Source organism: Pelobates fuscus, chromosome 6, assembly GCF_036172605.1.
Source record: "Pelobates fuscus isolate aPelFus1 chromosome 6, aPelFus1.pri, whole genome shotgun sequence".
Lineage (NCBI taxonomy): Eukaryota > Metazoa > Chordata > Amphibia > Anura > Pelobatidae > Pelobates > Pelobates fuscus.
Window position 1 is genome coordinate 202,517,557 of NC_086322.1, and position 8,669 is coordinate 202,526,225.

Consider the following 8,669-nt stretch of genomic DNA (forward strand, 5'->3'; position numbering starts at 1 on the left):
TTCAAAAGTAAATGTAGTTATTACTGCTATCATTACATTGTATATATGGGTGATAGAAAGTTGCATATCCTGCTTTTATTTTAACCTTAGCTCCATCTTAAAATTAAGTTGCAGAAACTCAAGGCGACAAGCCTGTTTGCTTCTTTAAATACACGTAACTTCTAAGTGCTGCTGAGATGATCATATTTATACATTGTAAACTACAGAGCTCATAAAAGCTAATTTTGCAATCTCACCAGTACATGTTAATTTACTGTATTTAGTATGAATACAATTCAAAATTTGGAAAAGTTAAATAAAATAAATGTCTATGACAGTTTTATATACAAAGCACCCCACAACCTCACCCTAAGTGCTATATGTAGGTTGCTGCTTCCCCAGGGTATAAACCCAAAATATACCCTCCTTATGAAATAGCTAAAAAATACAATATATAAGGGATACAGCTGTAGAAAAAAAGAAATCATAGCATAGTGTGATATAGTATAATATAATAATACACTCTACACATTGAGTGAGTGCATTTCAATTTGTACAGTGTAGTATTATAATATACTGTATCACACTATTCTATGACAGTTTAGCCTGTGATAATTCTATTCATTTCGGGTAGCTTTAGAAAAAAAGTACATCCAAATCCTTGATTTTTGAAACAACTCACATGCCTTTAAACTCCAACTGTTACCGGTCACATATTTAGAAAGAGAGCTTTACAGTTTTATGCTAATTCACTTTTAACAATATTAGGTTTTTACAATATTTCATATTAACCATGTTGTATCTTTTGCAACTTGAAGAAAATTTAAAGTATTTGTCATCATTTTGCTCTTTTACCATTTCCTGCAATTTACTCCAGTACCTTTGCCTATTTGCTTAGTGACTCTGATTGTAGTTGACTCATAATTGTATCTCCTTCCCTTCCATTCAGGCACCGACAAGCTGAGGATGTCGAGTGTAGTGTTGAATCATCATTTACAAATACCATATTAGTGATTCACAGGTTTGAACTTCAATACCTGTGGCCACATGGCAGCAATAAAAGAAAGTATGGTGCAGATTACAGGTGCTATGATAATGTATGTATAAGAAAGGAGCCATTGGGAAGGGTCTATCAGTAAAGGTTTAACCTTTACTTTTAGAATTCCATACACCTACACATATTCTGTTTGTTCTTCCAGGCGAATACATGCAAAGTGGAAAATCAGAGATGATTTGGTGACTTTCCAAAGGTATCTGGGCAAGTGTCTCTGTGGAGCAATAAAGATTATAGAAACAAAAATGTTTAAGTTGCTATATATATATATAGATATACATATATATGTGCTATATTTTTACATTTGGCTGAAGAATAGACATATAATACATCCAAGTATGTAGTAGCACAAATTGCAATATAAAGACATAAATTGGATGTCATGTTTACCTGCTGGAGGCTATAAAGAACAGGTACAGGAATATTTGTACATTTGAAGTAAGTTGTTGTAAAACAGGATTAAAAGAGAATCTTGTAGAAACCGTGAATATAGGTAGTAGTAATATCTGGATATTTCGTTTTGAAATCACTTAGGGCAAATTATTATGGGGGGATATATTTGAGAAGAGAACTATGTATTGACTAAGGAGCTACCATAGGAAAAAAAAACAAAGCAGACATATGCTCGATTTGTTCTATAAACTGAAGCTAACTTACACCTACTAGCGTAAGATCCATGGCAGGGTTTCTCAAGTACCTCTTCAAGTACCCCCTACCAGTCCAAGATTTAGGGATTACCCTGTTGTGTCTAAAGTGTTTTTTTTTTCTTTTTCTTTTTCTAAAAACACCTTAGACATAACTGGGTAATCCCTAAATCCTGGACTGTTAGGGGGTACTTGAGGACTGGGTTGGGAACCACTGGTGTATGGAATTAAAGGACCACTCTAGTGCCAGGAAAGCATACTCGTTTTCCTGGCACTAGAGTGCCCTGAGGGTGCCCCCACCCTCAGGGACCCCCTCCCGCCCGGCTCTGGAAAGGGGAAAGGGGTTAAATCTTACCTTTTTCCAGCGCTGGGCGGAGAGATCTCATCCTGCTCTCCTCCTCCGATCCTCCTCTTCTCCTCCCCGTCGGCTGAATGCGCACGCGCAGCAAGAGCTGCGCGCGCATTCAGCCGGTCACATAGGAAAGCATTCATAATGCTTTCCTATGGACGCTGGCGTGCTCTCACTGTGAAAATCACAGTGAGAAGCACGCAAGCGCCTCTAGCGGCTGTCAATGAGACAGCCACTAGAGGACATAGGGGGAAGGCTTAACCCATTCATAAACATAGCAGTTTCTCTGAAACTGCTATGTTTATGAAAAAATGGGTTAACCCTAGAAGGACCTGGCACCCAGACCACCTCATTAAGCTGAAGTGGTCTGGGTGCCTAGAGTGGTCCTTTAAGTAATCCAACTAGGAGTCCAATCAGAAATCCGAGTGGTTACAATACTGAATGTATATGGAGGAATGGAGATCCTCCTTTGCTCTAATTTTCTCAACTAATTTTAAAAATCTTACATTCATCTGGATCCATGAGTGGCAGATTAAGTGTTCTGGTCTATGATGCTGGTGAATGCATGGAACAATTAAAAAAGTTGTATTTGGAATAATGTGCATAGTACATGAAATCAGGTAAGGGATCTGAGCAAGCTACATATACTTATGTTCGAAAGAGGTTAGGGATCTATCCAAGCTGTCTCACATTTGCAAGAGCTCAAATTTGTATAAGTAGGACAACGTACAATGTCATTGATTCAGGAAGGGGTTTTATATTTACCTATGCATTTTGGTTTACTTTACAAACTTGCTGGATCGTTCACTAAATTGCAGTTAATTACAATCTAATTGGCAAAACTGAAGCTAAATTAGTCTAGCTATGTCATTAGCTCAGTTGAAGAATTTTTCCAGATCACATATTTTAGCCTTATTATTTCCTCTTAATTGTCAATTAATAAAAACAAAAAACAAACAAAAAAAAAAACCAGAGGGGATTTTATTTCCAAAACAGTACTAAACGGCTGATTGAGAAACAACCAAGCTGGAAAAAAATCCACTTTGGCTAAATTCTGATATTCTCTTGTCAAATAATCACCATTTACAGTTTAATAAAGGAACTTGTAGAAACCACAAGAATGTAACAATGAATAGCAATATATTTATTTTGCTTCTAAATGTAGAACCTCTTAAAAATAGTTCAATTTAGATAAGTTTAGTACTGGTAATTCCCTAAATGTTTGCTTACATAACTGAGATTCAATTGTGTTTTCTTTCATGTTATTGGCAGTAATATTAAACTCATACTTTCCCTTTGTAGCATAATGAGTGAAGGACTTTTTCAAATAACAACAACATCATATTTAGTACAGACAGTGGCAGGGGTGCCTGCAACATCCTTAAAGGAACACTATAGCATTACAAACACAAACCTTTATTCTACACGCTATAGTGTCCCTTTAATTTCCCACCCCCACTTAGATAATAAAATTTAAAGGATTTATTAAGTACCTTTTTTTACAGCAGAATGTCTCTTGGTGCTGTTCACCTCTCCACCACCCACGCCGTCATGGAGGGGGCATGGCAGGTGGGGCTCTTCTTATGATACAATCGGGGAACTAGTTGGGGGTGGTAAAAGGTGGGGGTGCTAAATAATTTTTGAAAGGGGTGGCTGAACAAACCATTACAAGAAACACATTTCCCCTTACTCTAGTTCCACCTTTTGATCTGGCCATTTTCCTGAGTGGTGCTCTGTGAACAAACGGAGACCACCAATCAGTACAGAATCCAGGTAAGCAAGAAACAGGCAGCACTAGAGGATACACTTATAAATTATGTTTTATTCCAGGGCAAGTAACCTCAGTAGTACAGTGCGTTTTTTCGGCTCTAAAAATTTGAAATGCTGCAATGTACTACTGAGGTTACTTGCCTCCGAATAAAACATTATCTCCATTTGCATCCTGGAGTGCTGCACATTTTTTGCTTACCTGAACAGACCATTGTCAACTGCCCCTTACAAAATATCTTTAATTGATCTGTCAAGTACACTCTGGGAGGCTAGATGTCTACCTACCTATCCCCCTAAGCAAAAAATAGTGAGGGGAGCCACTAAAGCTAATACCTGCAAGAGAAAAAAAAAATCTTATTTACCATGTCTTGTTTCTATGAAATATTTTTTTTTTAAAATTCAATCATTCAATGCAACTATTATTACACAAAATACCAAATCGCAAAGAAAGCTTGATAAAAAACATGATGCAATAAAAAAAAAATCCATCTTTGCTCAGAGATGGTTCGATGCAGGCTGAGCCCTTATAAGGTTCTTTTCTGTGCTATGTACTTTCAGGCAAAGTGTCCTGATTGATTGGCTTGTAAGCCAACTAATTAGAGCACTCTGACTTAAATTGCATAGCATCGGAAAGCCCGCCCACTAGGTCCCTCAAGTTTAATAATGAGGAACCGCCACCCACAGTCAATGGGTCTGTGATGGAGGGGATATTACATTTCTCCTCATTTTTTTCTAATAGTCCACACCAGTGACTTTAAATATGATAGCTATATCATGGGAGCATGGAGGTGGACAGTTTGATAGTGGATAGTGATCTGTCCACTCCTGTAAATGCTTTGTAAATTGGGGACATATCCTAATTATCGCAAGAAGCCACTGGATGCACGCTGTTTTTATTTTATTTATTTAACATGTATTAGATTTACTGGGCTTTACTTACTAGATTTACTTTAGCAAGTCCTTCAGATTTTGTTTAAAGACCCCCTCCCACTAACTTGTCCACCCTCCATTTTTTAATATTAAGTCCCCACCTGATGCCAACAGCATGGTCCCCTAGTACTGGGCTTTTCTTAGCAATTAGGCAGCGATAGCTTAATAGTTTACTAGACATGCCCCCACCTTCGGCATAGTGGATGAGGGTATATGAGAGGAATTATACATCCCGTATATTAATATGGAGGTCATGTTTACCCCTTAGGCTTTATTTATTTTAAGTTTAACATTTGTCTGAATTGGCTCGCAAGGACAACAATTTTCTGAACTGTACTGGCACATGGACAAAAATTGGCCCATCTGAGTGAAAATTTGTATTTTGGATGAACTGATTTGGATGAGCAAAGTTGTCATGCCGTACACAAGTCACTATGTTTTATGGTTGCACCTACAATGTATTTTAAAGGAACCTGTTTATCTTTGCATTCAAGTTATAAACTGTCGCCTTGTTCATGTTCAAGGTAATAGTTCATTTTATATGTTTACAAGACATGTCATCATAAGCACCGACAAATAAACAGATACATGCTATGCAGAGTCTTCTTTCCATGACATCTAATATCTAACTAATTTTAATTCAGAATTGTCATGGCATATTGATCGTACCTGTAACGGAATGCAATGTATCAGCATACGATATCCGTTGGTACATCTAGGAAATCCACAGTCAGAATAGGAAGCAAGGCAATATCCCCAATCCTCCCAATAACCGGACGAAACACAGTTTGGGAGTCAACTAACTCGGTTTATTCACAGGCAGTATATTTATACAGTTCCCCATGCAAGGGGTTTCCATACAGTATTTCCAGGGGATTTCTCCCATCATGCACTGTGACTTTCCCAACAGGCCTTGCTGCACGAGAAAGATACTCCCACTAAAATGGACGACTAAGTGGATTATCTCCTCGTGCAGCAAAACCGACAATTGACATTAAAATACAGAAATTGCACAATATTCGGTACTTTGCAATAGTTGAACGTTCGGTAGATAGCTGAGGTCGGAGCGCACACTTTGTGAGAATACCGCTCCGATCCCAGCTGAATTGACCGAACGCCGCACATAATACAATAAAACATTAACGTGAGTTTTAAAAGTACCGAATAAGTACGGGACATACAATGTACCGAACGCGGGACTCCCGAACGCCCTGGAAGTCCAGCGGCGTCTAAATCGTCGAGTAGCCGTTTTCCGTTCCAGGCTCTCGACGACCGAACACCGCTGCAGGGACAAAGGATCCAAGATGGCCGACCGCCGCATGGTTGGTAGTGGATCGACGGCCACCTCGGAGGGCCCTTAATTACCGATTGCAACAATGTTGCAATCGGTGAATTGGTACCACACGACTTGGGAATGTGTGGTCGACCTGGGGAGCCCGTATTCGTACGGCGAACGGCCAGGATAGCCGTGCTTCGTCGTAGGAATGCTTGGTGTGCTGGCAGCGCACGGCTGCCAGCATGCGAACGGCCACAATACGGTACATACACAGGTTAAAATACACAGTACATATTCAGCCTACGGACAACCTTTAATAGTTACAGTCCAGAAGTGGCTAGTTTTGCCACAATGCTCCCCCAGAACCAAGCCGGCATACACAGTCTGATCCCAACGGATCGGCTTGGGGATGTCCGGGAGAGTACTCACAGATCATTTCTCGAGTTCAGTCTGTCTGGATAACCCGTCAGCGTTACCGTTTTGTTTTCCTGGCCGGTAATGGATAGTAAAGTCAAAGGGCTGTAGCGCCAAGCTCCAGCGCAGCAGCCTGGCATTGTCTCCAGACACACGGTTTAGCCACACTAACGGGTTGTGATCTGTGAGTAAGGAGAAAGGTTGTCCGTACAAATAGGGCTGTAACTTTTTAAGGGCCCACACCACGGCCAGGCATTCTTTCTCGATGGCGGCGTAGCTCACTTCACGAGGCAGCAGTTTGCGGCTTAAATAGGCTACGGGGTGTTCTCCGCCATCGGCTCCCACTTGGCTCAGTACTGCCCCCAATCCAAACATTGAAGCGTCTGTGTGAACAAGAAATCTTTTAGTTGGATCAGGAGCAGTTAACACAGGAGCATTGGTGAGAGCAGTCTTGAGCTGTTGGAATGCCTGCTCACACTCTGGGGCCCAGACAACCAGTCGGGGAAGGTTCTTTTTTGTCAGGTCTGTTAGGGGTTTGGCGAGGGTGCTATAGTCGGGAACAAACTTTCGGTAATAGCCGGCTGTCCCTAAGAACGCCAGCACCTGGGTCTTAGTCCTGGGGGTAGGCCACTTGGCTACGGCCTCGATCTTGGCTGGCTCGGGTCTCTGTTGCCCACATCCTACACGGTGGCCTAGATACTGTACCTCGGCCATACCTATGTGGCACTTGCTAGGTTTTAGGGTTAACCCAGCCTCCCCAATGCGATCTAGGATCGCCCCTATGTGGTGTATGTGGTCTTCCCAGGTCTGACTAAAAATGGCGATATCATCTAGATAGGCACAGGCGTACTCCTGAAAACCATCCAGTAGCCGATCTACCATCCGCTGAAAGGTAGCCGGAGCGTTTTTCATTCCGAAAGGCATGACCTTGAACTGGTACAGGCCAAACGGAGTGACAAACGCCGACTTGTGGATGGCATCATCGGCTAGGGGAATTTGCCAGTATCCCTTACACAAGTCAATGGTAGTGAGATACTGGCCCCGTGCCATCTTATCTAACAGCTCGTCTATCCGGGGCATCGGGTAGGCATCAGACACCGTTTTGTCGTTTAGCCTCCGGTAGTCAACACAGAATCGGGTGGTGCCATCCTTTTTAGGTACCAGGACTACCGGCGATGCCCAGGGGCTATCGGAGGGTTCGATAACCCCTAGCTGCAACATTTCGTCTAACTCAGCTTTCATATGGTTACGGACGGATTCTGGAACCCGATATGGGGCCTGGCGCATAGGGAGCTGCCCCGGGGTCTCCACTCGGTGGGTGGCTAGCGGAGTGTACCCAGGTAAATTGGAGAAGGTAGCCCCTTTGGCTACAATCAGTGCTTGTACCTGAGCACGCTCTTGGGGGCTTAGCCGCTCCCCCAGCTGAACTCCCCGGGAGGGCTCTATCTGCTCCTCGGGTTCCAGTAGGTCGGGTAAGGGTAAATTTTCCTGATCCTCTAAGGAGGAGGCACAGATTGCCGTCACATCCTCTATCCTCTCATGGTAGGGCTTGAGCATGTTCACGTGAAGCATGCGTCTCTTCCCTACCCCTGAGCAGGGGCCGATCACATAGGTAGTGTCGCATCGCTGCTCCACTACCTGGTATGGGCCTTGCCAGATGGCCTGCAGCTTATCTGTGCGGACGGGTTTTAAAATCAAAACCTTCTGTCCCACCTGAAAGCTGCGGTCCCTGGCTCCTCTATCGTACCAGCGTCGCTGGCGTTGCTGGGCCGCCTGGAGGTTGGTGTGTACCGCCTGAGTCAGCGCCTCCAGACGGTCCCGGAACTCCAGGACGTATGATACGATAGGGGTTTCGTTAGAGGTACTTTCTCCCTCCCAGTGTTCCCTAATCAAGTTCAAGGGCCCTCGCACCCTCCTCCCAAACAGTAGCTCAAACGGGGAGAAGCCTGTCGACTCCTGGGGGACCTCTCTATAGGCAAAGAGTAGGTGAGGCAGAAACCTCTCCCAGTCCTTGTGGGTTTCCCCGAACGTCCGAAGCATCTGCTTCAGCGTCCCGTTGAACCGCTCACATAGTCCATTGGACTGGGGGTGGTAGGCGGAATTAACTATTGGCTTAATGCCACACACCTTCCACATATGTTGAGTAACCTCGGCCGTAAATTGGGTCCCTCGGTCTGAGATTATCTCCTGGGGAAACCCTACTCGGGAAAATACCTTCATTAATGCTTCGGCTACGGTCTCAGCATGGATATT